Source organism: Coregonus lavaretus (assembly GCF_964263955.1).
Source record: "Coregonus lavaretus genome assembly, chromosome: 23".
NCBI lineage: Eukaryota > Metazoa > Chordata > Actinopteri > Salmoniformes > Salmonidae > Coregonus > Coregonus lavaretus.
Genome location: NC_140010.1, coordinates 33,569,798 through 33,588,635, shown reverse-complemented (window position 1 = coordinate 33,588,635; position 18,838 = coordinate 33,569,798). Strand labels below are relative to the sequence as shown.

Genomic DNA, 18,838 nt, shown 5'->3' with positions numbered 1-18,838 from the left:
GCTTGTAATGGGATGTTTCCTCAGAACACATACTCATCTGTACCAGTGATTGTCTGCGAGGGGATTTTCTTCTTCATTCACCTTCTGTGGATAATCAAAGTTCCAAACAACTTTACACGCGCAGATGCAGACTGGCAGTGTTTGGGTCTAGTCTGGTGAGTTTATTTTCTTCACCTTGTGTTGATGTTCAAAATTCTAACCATTTCAAACGTGTAGCCACCGCTCCACGCTTTCTGGTCTAATGTTAATTTTGTTACCAAGGCTTTTTATGCACTCTGGTTTAAAGGGCGTTCCGTCATGCTGACATGCTCTCTGAGCTCACTCGGGGCGTGGCTACTTACTTGTGCAAAGCTTATATGAAAACAATTCTCATTAGAAAAATAAAATCACATTCCTATCTTAACAAAGAAACATTCATCATGTTTCATATTATATACATAACGTATTGGATGAAAACTTGACAGATAAAGTGTGTATACTTTTCAAGTTACACTATTTTCTTGATACCATTCTTAATGACCTAACAAAATAATAAACAATATGACATGACTATTATTTAGATTCCCACTGACCATTCCCGACGTGCATTCTCTGTTTTGAATCACACTTCGCCATCTGGCAGTGTGGCGGATGCCAGGAGAACTCTACCTGCCCGAATGCATAGTGCCAACTGTAAAGTTTGGTGGAGGAGGAATAATGGTCTGGGGCTGTTTTTCATGGTTTGGGCTAGGCCCTTTAGTTCCAGTGAAGGGAAATCTTAACTCTACAGCATACAATGACATTCTAGATGATTCTGTGCTTCCAACTTTGTGGCAACAGTTTGGGCAAGGCCCTTTCCTGTTTCAGCATGCCCCCGTGCACAAACGAGGTCCGTACAGAAGTGGTTTGTCGAGATCGGTGTGGAAGAACTTGACTGGCCTGCACAGAGCCATGACCTCAACCCCATCGAATACCTTTGGGATGAATTGGAACGCTGACTGCAAGCCAGGCCCAACATCAGTGCCCCGACCTTATTAATGCTCTTGTGGCTGAATGGAAGCAAGTCCCCGCAGCAATGTTCCAATATCTAGTGGAAAGCCTTCCCAGAAGAGTGGAGGCTGTTATAGCAGCAAAGGGGGGACCAACTCCATATTAATGCCCATGATTTTGGAATGAAATGTTCGACGAGTAGGTGTCCACATACTTTTGGTCATGTAGTGTATGTACTGTACATATACAGTTGAAGTCGGAAGTCATTAAAATTCATTTTTCAACCACTCCACAAATTTCTTGTTAACAAACTATAGTTTTGGCAAGTCGATTAGGACATCTACTTTGTGCATGACACAAGTAATTTTTCCAACAATTGTTTACAGACAGATTATTTCACTTATAATTCACTGTATCACAATTCCAATGGGTCAGAAGTTGACTGTGCCTTTAAAAAGCTTGGAAAATTCCAGAAAATATGTCATGGCTTTAGAAGCTTCTGATAGGCAAATTGACATAATTTGAGTCAATTGGAGGTGTACCTGTGGATGTATTTCAAGGCCTACCTTCAAACTCAGTGCCTCTTTGCTTGACATCATGGGAAAATCAAAAGAAATCAGCCAAGACCTCAGAAAAAAAATTGTAGACCTCCAAAAGTCTGGTTCATCCTTGGGAGCAATTTCCAAACGCCTGAAGGTACCGCGTTCATCTGTACAAACAATAGTACGCAAGTATAAAAACCATGGGACCACGCCGGCGTCATACCGCTCAGGAAGGAGACTCATTCTGTCTCCTAGAGATGAACATACTTTGGTGCGAAAAGTGCAAATCAATCCCAGAACAACAGCAAAGGACATTGTGAAGATGCTGGAGGAAACTGGTACAAAAGTATCTATATTCACACTAAAACGAGTCCTCTATCGACATAACCTCGAAAGGCTGCTCAACAAGGAAGAAGCCACTGCTCCAAAACCGCCATAAAAAAGCCAGACTACGGTTTGCAACTGCACATGGGGACAAAGATCGTACTTTTTGGAGAAATGTCCTCTGGTCTGATGAAACAAAAATAGAACTGTTTGGCCGTAATGACCATTGTTATGTTTGGAGGAAAAAGGTGTCACTTGCAAACCGAAGAACACCATCCCAACTGTGAAGCACGGGGGTGGCAGCATCATGCTGTGGGGGTGCTTTGCTGCAGGAGGGACTGGTGCACTTCACAAAATAGATGGCATCATTGAGGAAGTAAAATTCTGTGGATATATTGAAGCAACATCTCAAGACATCAGTCAGGAAGTTAAAGCTTGGTCGCAAATGGGTCTTCCAAATGGACAATGACCCCAAGCATACTTCCAAAGTTGTGACAAAATGGCTTAAGGACAACAAAGTCAAGGTATTGGAGTGGCCATCACAAAGCCCTAACCTTAATCCTATAGAACATTTGTGGGCAGAACTGAAAAAGCTTGTGCGAGCAAGGAGGCCTACAAACCTGACTCAGTTACACCAGCTCTGTCAGGACGAATGGGCCAAAATTCACCCAACTTATTGTGTGAAACTTGTGGAAGGCTACCCAAAACGTTTGACCCAAGTTAAACAATTTAAAGGCAATGCTACCAAATACTAATTGAGTGTATGTAAACTTCTGACCCACTGGGAATGTGATGAAATAAATAAAAGCTTAAATAAATAATTATCTCTAACATTATTACTACATTTCACATTCTTAAAATAAAGTGGTGATCCTAACTGACCTAAGACAGGGAATTTTTACTAGTATTAAATGTCAGGAATTGTGAACAACTGAGTTTAAATGTATTTGGCTAAGGTGTATGTAAACTTCCGACTTCAACTGTAACTAGGAATAAAGTGACGGTTAATAAACTTGTGATGAGTTGATGCAAAAAGGGTCAATGCAGGTAGTCTGGTTAGCTATTTGGTTAACTATTAAGCGGTCTTATGGCTTGGGGGTAGAAGCTGTTCAGGGTTCTGTTGCTTCGGGGTCTATTGGCTTTCAGTTTCATATATGGGTTTCATCTCATTATAGCAATGTGGAATATCATCATAGCTTTCTTATTTGGAGACCTTTTATACTGTAGCTTCAAGACGGATGCATGGATTCAAATCAAATCAAATTTTCTTGGTCGTGTACACATTTTGCAGATGTTATCGCGGGTGTAGCGAAATGCTTATGTTCCTAGCTCCAACAGTGCAGTAATACCTAACAATATAAAGCAATAGAGCCCCACAGTGGAGGTGTCTATAATACCCATTTAAACCTAGCGGTCAAACAGGGAAATGGTTCCAATTGATTTTCCACCATTCATTTTTCCCATAGGGGATTTTAGAAACACTTAAAATAAGGTTTGTGTTTTGTGAAGGCTTACCCTGGCGTGACGTTTTGATAACCATGCTATTCTCTCACAGACAAGGTGACTTTTATCAATATATTCATCTTTATTTACTCTCAGATTCGAAAATGCTAATTAACATAAAAGTAGATATCATTCAAGACTACAAATCCCTGCAAGCTCCTGTATGTCATCTCTAGCTGACACCTTTGCTAACAGGTATTGTCAATTTAAAACTTTCACAAGACAGTTCACAGAATTGTAAATTTAAAGAAATGTAGCCAATTTATTAATTACTACATTTAGCTAACATTAGATAGTTAATCCAGAGAGTTTCTTACCTTTGCCTCGATTCGGCAGTCTCGTCCAGATCATCATGACATTAGTAGTTCTTTAGCAGCTAATTAGCATTTCATTTTGGGGGGTTAATACAGGCATATTGATGAAAGTCAACTTCTCCTAGAGAGATTTACACGGTTATCAAAACGTCATGCCAGGGTAAGCCTACACAAAACACAGCCCTTATTTTAAGTGTTTCTAAAATCCCCTATGGGAAACATTAATGGTGGAAAAACGATTGGAACCTTTCCCTGTTTGACCGCTAGGTTTTATGGGTACTATGACTCATACTGTGGTACTCTATACACGCAAATCCAAAAACTGTAAGGAAAATAATTAAGAAATATTAGAATGAGCAATGTCAGAGTCCGGAATATAAAAATACATGTGTGCCCTTAATTGGAATGAGGAACCTTGTACGCAATGTCTCAAAAGCAGTGATCTATTACTGATACTGTAAAAGTTATTGATTGGGTTTCTAATGGTGAGCTGAGATCTTTGACAACAAGATTTGAGATGTTTTACGATCTGTTTTGTAGAGCTTGTGTGTGGTTACACGCACTCGTGTGTTTATCTGTGTGTGAGGGAGAGACCTCTTTTCCCCCTAATCCCAGGGTAAAGTGGCTTATTTAGCTCCCCAGCCCACCCCAGTCTTGAGGAAATGGAGAAACCATAAGCCAGCCAGCCTCATGGGCTTTCCCCTGGCCTGGGCTGCGCAGCAAAGTGCTGAGTGTGTCAGCGTTTTCTCTGCGTGTGTGTCTCTGTATCTCTAAGTGTGTGTGATGTGCAAAGATACTCTATTATGAAAAGACACTCTCTTGACAAAAATGACATCTGTGTGTGTGGGGGCATGTTGGTGTGTGTGTATGTTTATGTATCAGATTAACCTACCGCTCCATATTTGCCAAACAACACACACACCACACACTTTCCTGTCCACTTCATTCACATGCAGGGTGACATTTAAAAATTGAATTTTTTTTTTACATGTCTGTAGCAAATTGAGTTTCAAAACCATGGTGCATATGGAAAATTCAGCTCTCATTCCGAGGACTAAGATGTCTAGTTTTTGATATTTTGTTCTCTATTGTTCCTCAAGCAAGGGGGAGGCCGATGACATGACGACGTCCCATCAAATCAAATAACATTTTATTTTATTTGTCACATGCACCGAATACAACCTTAGAGTGAAATGCTTACTTACAAGCCCTTAACCAACAATGCAGTTTTAAGAAAGAATATCCCCCAAAAAATCCCAATCATACAATATAAAATAATAAATAATTAAAGAGCAGCAGTAAAAATTACAATAGCGAGGCTATATACAGGGGGTACCGGTACCGAGTCAATGTGCGGGGGCACCGGTTAGTCGAGGTAATTGGGGTAATATGTACAGGTGAGGGAAAAAAGTATTTGATCCCCTGCTGATTTTGTACGTTTTCCCACTGACAAAGACATGATCAGTCTATAATTTTAATGGTAGGTTTATTTGAACAGTGAGAGACAAAATAACAACAAAAAAATCAGAAAAACGTATGTCAAAAATGTTATACATTTATTTGCATTTTAATGAGGGAAATAAGTATTTGACCCCTCTGCAAAACATGACTCAGTACTTGGTGGCAAAACCCTTGTTGGCAATCAGAGGTCAGACGTTTCTTGTAGTTGGCCACCAGGTTTGCACACATCTCAGGAGGGATTTTGTTCCACTCCTCTTTGCAGATCTTCTCCAAGTCATTAAGGTTTCGAGCCTGACGCTTGGCAACTCGAACCTTCAGCTCCCTCCACAGACTTTCTATGGGATTAAGGTCTGTAGACTGGCTAGGCCACTCCAGGACCTTAATGTGCTTCTTCTTGAGCCACTCCTTTGTTGCCTTGGCCGTGTGTTTTGGATCATTCTCATGCTGGAATACCCATCCACGACCCATTTTCAATGCCCTGGCTGAGGGAAGGAGGTTCTCACCCAAGATTTGACGGTATATGGCCCCGTCCATCGTCCCTTTGATGCGGTGAAGTTGTCCTGTCCCCTTAGCAGAAAAACACCCCCAAAGCATAATGTTTCCACCTCCATGTTTGATGGTGGGGATGGTGTTCTTGGGGTCATAGGCAGCATTCCTCCTTCTCCAAACACGGCGAGTTGAGTTGATTCCAAAGAGCTCGATTTTGGTCTCATCTGACCACAATACTTTCACCCAGTTCTCCTCTGAATCATTCAGATGTTCATTGGCAAACTTCAGACGGGCCTGTATATGTGCTTTCTTGAGCAGGGGGACCTTGCGGGCGCTGCAGGATTTCAGTCCTTCACGGCATAGTGTGTTACCAATTGTTTTCTTGGTGACTATGGTCCCAGCTGCTTTAAGATCATTGACAAGATCCTCCCGTGTAGTTCTGGGCTGATTCCTCACTGTTCTCATGATCATTGCAACTCCACGAGGTGAGATCTTGCATGGAGCCCCTGGCCGAGGGAGATTGACAGTTCTTTTGTGTTTCTTCCATTTGCGAATAATCGCACCAACTGTTGACACCTTCTCACCAAGCTGCTTGGCGATGGTCTTGTAGCCCATTCCAGCCTTGTGTAGGTCTACAATCTTGTCCCTGACATCCTTGGAGAACTCTTTGGTCTTGGCCATGGTGGAGAGTTTGGAATCTGATTGATTTATTGCTTCTGTGGACAGGTGTCTTTTATTCAGGTAACAAGGTGAGATTAGGCACACTCCCTTTAAGAGTGTGCTCCTAATCTCAGCTCGTTACCTGTATAAAAGACATCAGGGAGCCAGAAATCTTTCTAATTGAGAGGGGGTCAACTAATTATTTCCCTCATTAAAATGCAAATCAATTTATAACATTTTTGACAAATGCGTTTTTCTGGATTTTGTTGTTGTTATTCTGTCTCTCACTGTTCAAATAAACCTACCATTAAAATTATAGACTGATAATTTCTTTGTCAGTGGGCAACCGTGCAAAATCAGCAGGGGATCAAATACTTTTTTCCCTCACTGTACATGTAGGTAGAGTTATTAAAGTGACTATGCATAGATAATATCAGAGAATAGTAGCAGCATAAAAGAGGGGGGGCAATGCAAATAGTCTGGGTAGCCATTTGATTAGATGTTCAGGAGTCTTATGGCTTGGGGGTAGAAGCTGTTTAGAAGCCTCTTGGACCTAGACATGGCGCTCCAGTACCGCTTGCCGTGCGGTAGCAGAGAGAACAGTCTATGACTAGGGTGGCTGGAGTCTTTGACAATTTTGAGGGCCTTCCTCTGACACCGCCTGGTATAGAGGTCCTAGATGGCAGGAAGCTTGGCCCCAGTGATGTACTGGGCCGTACACACTACCCTTTGTAGTGCCTTGCGGTCGGCGGCCGAGCAGATGCCATACCAGGCAGTGATGCAACCAGTCAGGATGCTCTCGATGGTGCAGCTGTAGAACCTTTTTAGGATCTGAGGACCCATGCCAAATCTTTTCAGTCTCCTGAGGGGGAATAGGCTTTGTCATGCCCTCTTCACGACTGTCTTGGTGTGCTTGGACCATGTTAGTTTGTTGGTGATGTGGACACCAAGGAACTTGAAGCTCTCAACCTGCTCCACTACAGCCTTGTCGATGAGAATGGGGGTGTGCTCTTCTTTTTCCTGTAGTCCACAATCATCTCCTTTTGTCTTGATCACGTCGAGGGAGAGGTTGTTATCCTGGCACCACACGGCCAGGTCTCTGACCTCCTCCCTATAGGCTGTCTCGTCGTTGAATGTTGCAGTTGTCTAAAAAACACCCTTTAGTGTGTGTACTTTACTGTGTTTATACTTGGGATATCCCTTTTCAACAGGAAAAGTACATTTCAGGGTGGGTAAGCTGATCCTAGATCTGTGCCTAAGGGCAACTTCTACCGGGAGCCATGTCTGCTGCTGCAGCTGAAAACTATCGGTTCACATAGGCCTTGTTTTTCACACACTCAACTTACATCCTTCCATGTGTTGTTTTCTCCGTTGTTGAGGTCTTCTCAGGTCCAAAAAGTTGGGACCCGTTCCAAAATGGACCCGGGGCTTACTCAAATAAATAACCATTTAAAATATGGAGACCCAGTCCAAACAGACCCGAGGACAACCAGACCTGGCCCCGTATAGACCCGGTCGGGTCCAGATCCGATCCGAGTGAGTGAAGCAGCAGAATTATTATCAAACCGAGAAGACAAGCTAGTTAAGCTAGCTAGCTAGGTTGGCTTTCCCTAGCCAATTTTTTCTCAACTCCACAATGTACATCACATCAAAGGAGTTGAGTGGCGACGAGTGTGTGGACTGTATCTCCGACTACATCGAGCCTCTATAAATTGTTAAACAATTACTGTTTACCTATGTTTGTACTTTGTAGCTGCATGCCTTTTTTTGTTTGCTGAAATCGCAACTATTTAATTAAACGTTAATCAAATACAACCACCGACTGTTTCCGCGTATCGACTGACAGTGACTCGACTGACAGCGAGTTGTGCAACCCAACTCCGAGGTCTACATATCGTGGAGTTGAGAAACCCAGCTACGCTATCCCCCCCCCCTACACAATTACAACAACAACTCTATTTAAAGTATTAAGCAGCAGCCTACCTGTTGGCTCTTGGTTGTTGTAGACTATCCTTCTCATTTAACTTTTAATTGCATAATTTTAATTCCATATTCCATTGATCTCCTAACTTGCATGCCACGGCACACACAGAGCCAGAGGCTAGTGCCTCTGATGACTTGTGATTGGCCGACAACAACAAGCTACACGCACCGCTCGTGAAAAGCCTGAGCAGCAGCATAAATGAGAATTGTATCTTTCTCTACTGCAGCAGTCTCGTTCGGGTCTGTATGGTTCCTTACCGGCAAATCAGTTATAATTACACATACCCGAGACAAGTGACAATCAGATCCGACCTGGATCCGAGGGTCAACTTATCGGGTTTGGGTTGGCACGTGAAGACCTCTACTCTGTTTGCTTGATAACTCAATATCTCTCTCTTGTTTATCTGTTGCAGACTCACACCATATGTTGTACTGATCTTTCAACTTTGAACCAGATGCTCACCAACAGACTGAAGATGTTGCTTTCCTAAGAACCAACAGGTAATACATTCCTCTTTATCTTGTTGGATTCTTGCCTGACTGATTTGATTCTTAAAAGTCAAGTGTATTGTTAGTAGGTGAATGTTTCTGACCCATGGTTTGGGCGAGTGTAACTGGGTGGTTATATTGGTGATTCTTATAAGTGTATTGCAGACGGTACATGTACATTGCTAAATACAATACTAATATATGCTATTTAGCAGACCCTTTTGTGTTTATATCCAAAGCGACTTACAGTCATGTGTGCGTGCATACATTTTACGTATGGGTTGTCCCGGGAATCGAACCTACTACCCTGGTGTTACAAGCGCCATGCTCTACCAACTGAGATACGAAGGATCACTGCTCCAATGACCTGTTTCAGGGGTAGACAACTTAAGGGCCAGGACCCTTTTCACAGTATCGTGCCGGCCCAAACCAAAGGGGTTGGGGTACTGCTAAGTCTTCTCTTTCAGTGGGCGGCTTATATAGAAATGCACACAACACACATAGTGAAACTAGGTCAGTAGTAGCATGTATGACCCTAGCTCTCTGGTGGTGTGGTGGTGTTAGGTGACCTTTTGGATTATTTGCATTGACCCCGATAAACCTGGTAAATAATGGTGAGGAAACATTGCTGTATGTGGGAATATACAGGAGTGCATTACACACACAGTCCCTCCTCACTGAAAGCCTCCTAAACCTGGCGAATGTAGGGTGAAACTTCATAGCGCCTTGCTCCAGTCTACTGTCCAGTGACTGGTGCCCTGAGAGAGAGAGAGAGAGAGAGAGAGACAGAGTGTTTGTCATTCTCTCCAGCTATGCATGTGGCTAGTTTGCGAGATCAAGCTTCTTTTTTTTTACAGCAGAGACAATCAATCCCCTCCTGAATCAAGATCCCTGCTGCCTAATATTTGTTTTGTGTGTACAGCAAACCTTTTGACATAGTTGTACAGCTTTATGAGCTGGGGTAATTGCAATTAGTTTGATCCCTTGCGCTTGATAGCATTTAGCTAGCATCAGCTATGGGAATTCACTAGTACTTTGTTAGCATTATTATTATTATTATTATGATAAAATATATATTTTTTATGTTTGGAAAGAAATAGCGCTCTCTTCTGTCCACTGCCGGTAATACCGTATACCCCGGTATGGTACAAGAACTGTATGCAAATCTCAAATCAAATCAAATTTTATTTGCCACATGCGCCGAATACAACAGGTGTAGACATTACCGTGAAATGCTTACTTACAGCCCTTAACCAACAATGCATTTATTTTTTATAAAAAAGTAAAATAAAACAACAACAACAAAAAAGAGAAGAAGTAAAATAAAATACCAGTAGGGAGGCTATATACAGGGGGGTACCGGTGCAGAGTCAATGTGCGGGGGCACCGGCTAGTTGAGGTAATATGTACATGTGGGTAGAGTTAAAGTGACTATGCATAAATAATTAAGAGTAGCAGCAGCGTAAAAAGATGGGGTGGGGGTGGGGGGGCAGTGCAAGTAGTCCGGGTAGCCATGATTAGCTGTTCAGGAGTCTTATGGCTTGGGGGTAGAAGCTGTTGAGAAGCCTTTTGGACCTAGACTTGGCGCTCCGGTACCGCTTGCCGTGCGGTAGCAGAGAGAACAGTCTATGACTAGGGTGGCTGGAGTCTTTGACAATTTTGAGGGCCTTCCTCTGACACCGCCTGGTATAGAGGTCCTGGATGGCAGGAAGCTTGGCCCCAGTGATGTACTGGGCCGTACGCACTACCCTCTGTAGTGCCTTGCGGTCGGAGGCAGAGCAGTTGCCATACCAGGGGGTGATGCAACCAGTCAGGATGCTCTCAATGGTGCAGCTGTAGAAATATCTGAGGACCCATGCCAAATCTTTTCAGTCTCCTGAGGGGGAATAGGCTTTGTCGTGCCCTCTTCACGAGTGTCTTGGTGTGTTTGGACCATGATAGTTCTTTGGTGATGTGGACACCAAGGAACTTGAAGCTCTCAACCTGTTCCACTACAGCCCCGTCGATGAGAATGGGGGCGTGATCAGTCCTCTTTTTTTCCCTGTAGTCCACAATCATCTCCTTTGTCTTGGTCACGTTGAGGGAGAGGTTGTTATCCTGGCACCACACGGCCAGGTCTATGACCTCCTCCCTATAGGCTGTCTCATCGTTGTCGGTGATCAGGCCTACCACTGTTGTGTCTTCGGCAAACTTAATGATGGTGTTGGAATCGTGCCTGACTATGTTGGTAGGCTCGAGCTAGCGCATTGATTTCCAGTTGTGAGTGAGGTGACTGATGCACCAGATAGGGCCCTATAAAGTCTGTGAAATCAACTAAATGTATTGAACTTGTAAAATGTATTAATTTGTCCAAGATTATGGTAAGACATGAACAAAATACAAGTGATATGTATTTTCCTTCAACTTTCTCAAGAGACAACGGCACGCAAATGCCCCTCTGTGTGTGCACGTTTGTCTACCACTGTGTAGTCATTAGCGATGATGGTAATGATGACAACCGTTTCTCAAAAACATGGATTTAGAACGTCCAATTTGGTTGTTTTTCTATTAAAGTGTGATTTTGAGAGTAAAACCTGAAAAACAGAACATTCTGAAACTTGGAAAAATGTAACGCAAAAACAGAATTTGCGGAACAATTGAAATGGAATTAGGCATTGACCCGTTATTGATTTTCCTTATTATTGAAAAGAATTCAGCGGTCAGGACCTCCTGTGTCCTCATATGTAGCTATGGCCCTCTTTGGCACAATAGCCAATGACAATATGCTGAGTTGTTATTATTACAATTTCACAGTTAAACCTGACAATAATGGCAAATTCACAGTGGAAAGGGATTTCTTTTTCTCCCATTGTGTGTGATTTTAGGGGCACTGTGGGATAGCTAGGGGAAGACTCGACGCGTGGCAACAAGGGGTTGTGAGCGACAGATGCAGACAGCAGATGCCAGGATGGGAGGGAAGAAGGGAGAGAGGGAAATAGAGATGGAGGGGGGGAGGCCATCAATCAGATTTAACTGTGACCTGTAACCTTTTACCCCCTTATGACCCCTACAGTCTGGGTGAGGGCGGTCTATACCCCAAGAACTGGGGTTTACTGGAAAATGGAAGGAAATGTATGGGGAGAAATCAAATCAAATCAAATCAAATCAAATTTTATTGGTCACATGCGCCGAATACAACAGGTGCAGACATTACAGTGAAATGCTTACTTACAGCCCTTAACCAACAGTGCATTTATTTTAAACAAAAAAGTAAGAATAAAACAACAACAAAAAAGTGTTGAGAAAAAAAGAGCAGAAGTAAAAAATAAAGTGACAGTAGGGAGGCTATATATACAATAGAATAAAGTGACAGTAGGGAGGCTATATATACAGGGGGGTACCGTTGCATAGTCAATGTGCGGGGGCACCGGCTAGTTGAGGTAGTTGAGGTAATATGTACATGTGGGTAGAGTTAAAGTGACTATGCATAAATACTTAACAGAGTAGCAGCAGCGTAAAAAGGATGGGGTGGGGGGGCAGTGCAAATAGTCCGGGTAGCCATGATTAGCTGTTCAGGAGTCTTATGGCTTGGGGGTAGAAGCTGTTGAGAAGTCTTTTGGACCTAGACTTGGCACTCCGGTACCGCTTGCCGTGCGGTAGCAGAGAGAACAGTCTATGACTAGGGTGACTGGAGTCTTTGACAATTTTGAGGGCCTTCCTCAAAATTGATGGAGAGATGGAGAGAGGGGGAGGGTTAGGGACAGAGAGGAAGAGAGACCGACATGTGGGGGAGATGGCGAGAAACAAAAATGGAGATGGGGAGAGAGGGGGAGATGGAGGCTGGATACAAATCATAAATTCAGTTTCTAGTCCCTTCAGCTATCGGGGACCCCAGAAGCATGTTGACACAGAGACAGACAGTGTGTGAGAGAGAAAGACAGCGAGGTAGAAAGAGAGGGAAACATATCGTTCTGTTCTTCCTGACACTGCTTCAGCTCTCCAGCATCCTACTCCGCTTACCTGTATCAATTGTAAACCTTTGTAGGATTATTACTTACCTACTGTACTTAGGATGGGCAGGGGGCCGGAACATAATTACAAATCATTTGTAGACTGCAAATTGACCGCAAGAAGCTCAAACAGATATAATATTTGACTAAAACATAATAATTTCAAACTTTGTTTGCATTTGTATATGATCACATATATCTCTCTGTTATGCGTGGGAATACTTTGGAACAGATTAGCAAAATTAAAGTCACTTGGAGCTGATTTGCTGGTGTTTATACAATCTTTTATGGCCGTGCTGCCAGTTGGGGAACCCTGCTGTAGAGTAGTTTCCTGTGCCCTTACATGGTGTTAGTGGACATTATTCACAGTACAGAGAGACTTAAATTGTGGCCGGCCCCTGAACCCATCAGTCTGTGGTGTGTGATTGTGTGTGTTAATGTCCACACGTATGGAAGGAGGGACGATGGATGAGCAGTGGGTGAGTCTTCCTCTCCTCCCTCTGTCCCCCTCTCCTCCCCATCCCTTTCACCATCACCCTCTCCAAACGGATCCTTTCCTCTTTCTGTTTGTTTGCCATCTGTCCGGGGTCACTTTGACGACTGCCAGATGAGCATCCCTCCTTTCTCCACCTCCTCCTCTTCCTTCTCTTCCTCTCCATCCTCCTCTATCCTAACCCTTAGGGCTCTAGTACCCCGCTTTGTTTTTCTTCTTCTCTCCATTCATCCCCCTCCCTCTCTCGCTCCCTTGGGCCTTGTGTGAACCGTTGGGAGGCTTTGTCTACGACACGTGTGTTGGCAGAAGATGGCACACTCACACACACACACACTCTCACACACACACACACACACTTTCGCTCTTTGGCCTTTATGAGCAGTTTGCTGACAATATGGGGGACCCCTATTCTCTTTATGGGGTGTGAGGGAGGGGCCCCTTTCAGATTAAACCCCTCACACACACACACACACACTAACGCCACACACTTACCCTTTCATCCAAGCACACACGCACGCTAGTGGTGCTGTTTGTTCACATACACCGCCTGCAATTGCTAATAATCCATCCGCAACTGCCCGACTATGTGATAAAGTGACAATCTGAGGCCTGACCCTAACCCGCTAATATAGAAAATGCACTGTAGGTTACTGTCAGACGGCAGGGGGTGCAGGATTTTTTTGTTGCCTGATTTAGATATGTTTCTGCTTATAATTTCCGAAATTTTGGTAGGCTATTAGTCAGCTCGTCTATAATTAGATAAATGCAGTCTCTCTTCTGTCATTATATGTTGCCTTAGAAGAATAAATAAATCCTTTCTCACCAGAATGTCATAAATTGATAGAATGAATGATTTATCTAGTTGACATCAGTAAAGTTTTCTGTCATCTCTGCTTCTTTCGCGGAGTAAAGACGTTTAGGGATGGGGGAGAAAATGCAATAACCCCCCAAAAAACTGGGAAGAGTTTATGTGCAAAATTTCCAAATTACATCAGTTTGACCGGTTGTAAGGAAATAGAAAACTGTGAAAACGACCCAACGTATTTCTGATAAGATTTCAGTTTGGCTTGGATTAATATTTTATGTGGTTGAAAGACTATCAGGTTTTATGATAAAGACAGCACCTCTACAGACGGTATCTAACTGGTCATTCGCATTCTCTCTAGATCCTGAAATAAATAAATCATATTTCTCCACTCCTGTTCCTGAGTGAAAAAGTTTCATTTGGTGTATCATTTTACTGCAAGAAATGCTTAATTCGGCAGGAGTTTATATTGAGAGGTTATAGCAGACCCGGTGCCAGGATAAAGTGACTAAGGGGGCAGTTGAAATCGGCGAGGGGGCTAAATGTTTTGGGGTTCTTGCATTGGAATTATATTGAATTCTGCTTATGTCACGCTATACCACAATAAACAAAGTTCAAATGCAGAGACTCTGAGATCATTGAGTGCTTTTGAAGTGACTGGTTGGTGTGAAATCTGTAGCCTATCTCCTCTGCACTGTATCTACTAGTCGTAAGGACAACTATTCAGCAGGCGGCAGGCAGGTAGAGGTGCAAATGAGTTTTGGATTGATTTATACAGCGCTGTTATTTCAAAGATGACAGTGATATTTCCATATATATATACACACACACACACACACACACACAGTTGAAGTCGGAAGTTTACATACACTTAGGTTGGAGTCATTAAAACTTGTTTTTCAACCACTCCACAAATTTCTTGTTAACAAAGTATCATATTGGCAAGTCGGTTAGGGCATCTACTTTATGCATGACACAAGTAATTTTTCCAACAATTGTTTACAGACAGATTATTTCACTTATAATTCACTGTATCACAATTCCAGTGGGTCAGAAGTTTACATAGACTAAGTTGACTGTGCCTATAAACAGCTTGGAAAATTCCAGAAAAGGATGTCATGGTTTTAGAAACTTCTGATAGGCTGATTGACATCATTTGAGTCAATTGGAGGTGTACCTGTGGATGCATTTCAAGGCCTACCTTCAAACTCGGTGCCTCTTTGCTTGGCATGGGCAAATCAAAAGAAATCAGCCAAGACCTCAAACATAATTGTAGACCTCCACAAGTCATGTTCATCCTTGGGAGCTATTTCCAAACGCCTGAAGGTACCACGTTCATCTGTACAAATAATAGTACGCAAGTATAAACGCCATGGGACCACACAGCCGTCATACCGCTCAGGAAGGAGACGCGTTCTGTCTCCTAGAGATGAACGTACTTTGGTGCGAAAAGTGCGAATCAATCCCAGAACAACAGCAAAGGACCTTGTGAAGATGCTGGAGGAAACAGGTACAAAAGTATCTATATCCACAGTAAAACGAGTCCTATATCGACATAACCTGAAAGGCCATTCAGCAAGGAAGAAACCACTGCTCCAAAACCGCCATAAAAAAGACAGACTACGGTTTGCAACTGCACATGGGGACAAAGATCGCACTTTTTGGAGAAATATCCTCTGGTCTGATGAAACAAAAATAGAACTGTTTGGCCGTAATGACCATTGTTATGTTTGGAGGAAAAAGGGGACACTTGCAAGCCGAAGAACACCATCTCAACCATGAAACACGGGGATGGCAGCATCATGCTGTGGGGGTGCTTTGCTGCAGGAGGGACTGGTGCACTTCACAAAATAGATCATGAGGAAGGAAAATTATGTGGATATATTGAAGCAACATCTCAAGACATTAGTCAGGAAGTTAAAGCTTGGTCGCAAATGAGTCTTCCAAATGGGCAATGACCCCAAGCATACTTCCAAAGTTGTGGCAAAATGGCTTAAGGACAACAAAGTCAAGGTATTGGAGTGGCCATCACAAAGCACTGACCTCAATCCTATAGAAAATGTGTGGGCAGAACTGAAAAAGTGTGTGCGAGCAAGGAGGCCTACAAACCTGACTCAGTTACACCAGTTCTGTTAGGAGGAATGGGCCAAAATTCACCCAGGTTAATGTGGGAAGCTTGTGGAATGCTACCCGAAATGTTTGACTCAAGTTAAACAATTTAAAGGCAATGCTACCAAGTACTAATTGAGTGTATGTAAACTGCTGACCCACTGGGAATGTGATGAAAGAAATAAAAGCTTAAATAAATCCTTCTCTCTACTATTATTCTGACATTTCACATTCTTAAAATAGTGGTGATCCTAACTGACCTAAGACAGGGAATTTTTACTAGGAGTAAATTTCAGGAATTGTGAAAAACTGAGTAAATGTATTTGGCTAAGGTGTATGTAAACTTCCGATTTCAACTGTATATTATATTTAATTATCAATTTCCGTAACCAATCATTCTAAATTAATAGAGGAATATGTTCAAATCAGATTTTATTGGCCACATGCGCTGAATACAACAGGTGTATATATTACAGTGAAATGCTTACTTACAGCCCTTAACCAACAATGCTTTTATTTTTTAATAAAAAAAGTAAAATAAAACAACAAAAAAGTGTTGAGAAAAAAAGAGCAGAAGTAAAATAAAATAACAGTAGAGAGGCTATATATACAGGGGGGTACCGGTGCAGAGGTAATATGTACATGTGGGTAGAGTTAAAGTGACTATGCATAAATAATTAAGAGTAGCAGCAGCGTAAAAAGATGGGGTGGGGGTGGGGGGGCAGTGCAAACAGTTCGGGTAGCCATGATTAGCTGTTCAGGAGTCTTATGGCTTGGGGGTAGAAGCTGTTGAGAAGTCTTTTGGACCTAGACTTGGCACTCCGGTACCGCTTGCCGTGCGGTAGCAGAGAGAACAGTCTATGACTAGGGTCCTCTGTAGCTCAGCTGGTAGAGCACGGCGCTTGTAACGCCAAGGTAGTGGGTTCGATCCCCGGGACCACCCATACACAAAAATGTATGCACGCATGACTGTAAGTCGCTTTGGATAAAAGCGTCTGCTAAATGGCATATTATATTATTATTATTATAGGGTGGCTGGAGTCTTTGACAATTTTGAGGGCCTTCCTCTGACACCGCCTGGTATAGAGGTCCTGGATGGCAGGAAGCTTGGCCCCAGTGATGTACTGGGCCGTACGCACTACCCTCTGTAGTGCCTTGCGGTCGGAGGCCGAGCAGTTGCCATACCAGGCGGTGATGCAACCAGTCAGGATGTTCTCGATGGTGCAGCTGTAGAAATATCTGAGGACCCATGCCAAATCTTTTCAGTCTCCTGAGGGGGAATAGGCTTTGTCGTGCCCTCTTCACGACTGTCTTGGTGTGCTTGGACCATGATAGTTCTTTGGTGATGTGGACACCAAGGAACTTGAAGTTCTCAACCTGTTCCACTACAGCCCCGTCGATGAGAATGGGGGCATGATCAGTCCTCTTTTTTTTCCTGTAGTCCACAATCATCTCCTTTGTCTTGGTCACGTTGAGCGAGAGGTTGTTATCCTGGCACCACACGGCCAGGTCTATGACCTCCTCCCTATAGGCTGACTCATCGTTGTCGGTGATCAGGCCTACCACTGTTGTGTCTTCGGCAAACTTAATGATGGTGTTGGAATCGTGCCTGGCCATGCAGTCATGGGTGAACAGGGAGTACAGGAGGGGAATGAGCACGCACCCCTGAGGGGCCCCCGTGTTGAGGATTAGTGTGGCAGATGTGTTGTTACCTACCCATACCACCTGGGTGCGGCCCGTCATGGATCCAGTTGCATAGGGAGGTGTTTAGTCCCAGGATCCTTAGCTTAGTGATGAGCTTTGAGGGCACTATGGTGTTGAATGTTGAGCTGTAGTCAATGAATAGCATTCTCACATAGGTGTTCCTCTTGTCCAGATGGGAAAGGGCAGTGTGGACTGCAATAGAGATTGCATCATCTGTGGATCTGTTGTGGCGGTATGCAAATTGGAGTGGGTCTAGGGTTTCTGGGATAATGGTGTTGATGTGAGCCATGACCAGCCTTTCAAAGTACTTCATGGCTACAGACGTCAGTGCTACGGGTCGGTAGTCATTTAGGCAGGTTATCTTAGTGTCCTTGGGCACGGGGACTATGGTGGTCTGCTTGAAACATGTTGGTATTACAGACTCAGTCAGGGACATGTTGAAAATGTCAGTGAAGACACTTGCCAGTTGGTCAGCACATGCTCGGAGTACACGTCCTGGTAATCCATCTGGCCCTGCGGCCTTGTGAATGTTTACCTGCTTAAAAGTCTTACTTGCATTGGCTACGGAAAGCGTGATCACATAGTCATCCGGAACAGCTGGTGCTCTCATGCATGCTTCAGTGTTGCTTGCCTCGAAGCGAGCATAGAAGTGGTTTAGCTCGTCTGGAAGTCTTGTGTCACTGGGCAGCTCGCGGCTGTGCTTCCCTTTGTAGTCTGTAATCGTTTTCAAGCCCTGCCACATCCGACGAGCGTCAGAGCCGGTGTAGTACGATTCAATCTTAGTCCTGTACTGACTCTTTGCCTGTTTGATGGTTCGTCGGCGGGCATAGCGGGATTTCTTATAAGCGTCCGGGTTAGAGTCCCGCTCCTTGAAAGCGGCAGCTCTACCCTTTAGCTCAGTGCAGATGTTGCCTGTAATCCATGGCTTCTGGTTGGGGTATGTATGTACGGTCACTGTGGGGACGACGTCATCGATGCACTTATTGATGAAGCCAGTGACTGAT

The 18,838-nt window shown here is 43.6% G+C and overlaps 1 long non-coding RNA gene across 1 annotated transcript in view; it reads left to right on the top strand.

Annotated features, from left to right (window-relative positions):
* Positions 1-18,838, top strand: part of LOC311098722 — a 63,034-nt gene that overhangs the window by 31,148 nt on the left and 13,048 nt on the right. The window contains exon 2 of the long non-coding RNA XR_014609660.1: positions 8,659-8,746. This is a non-coding gene — a long non-coding RNA (uncharacterized lncRNA). The remainder of the gene's footprint in view (positions 1-8,658; positions 8,747-18,838) is intronic.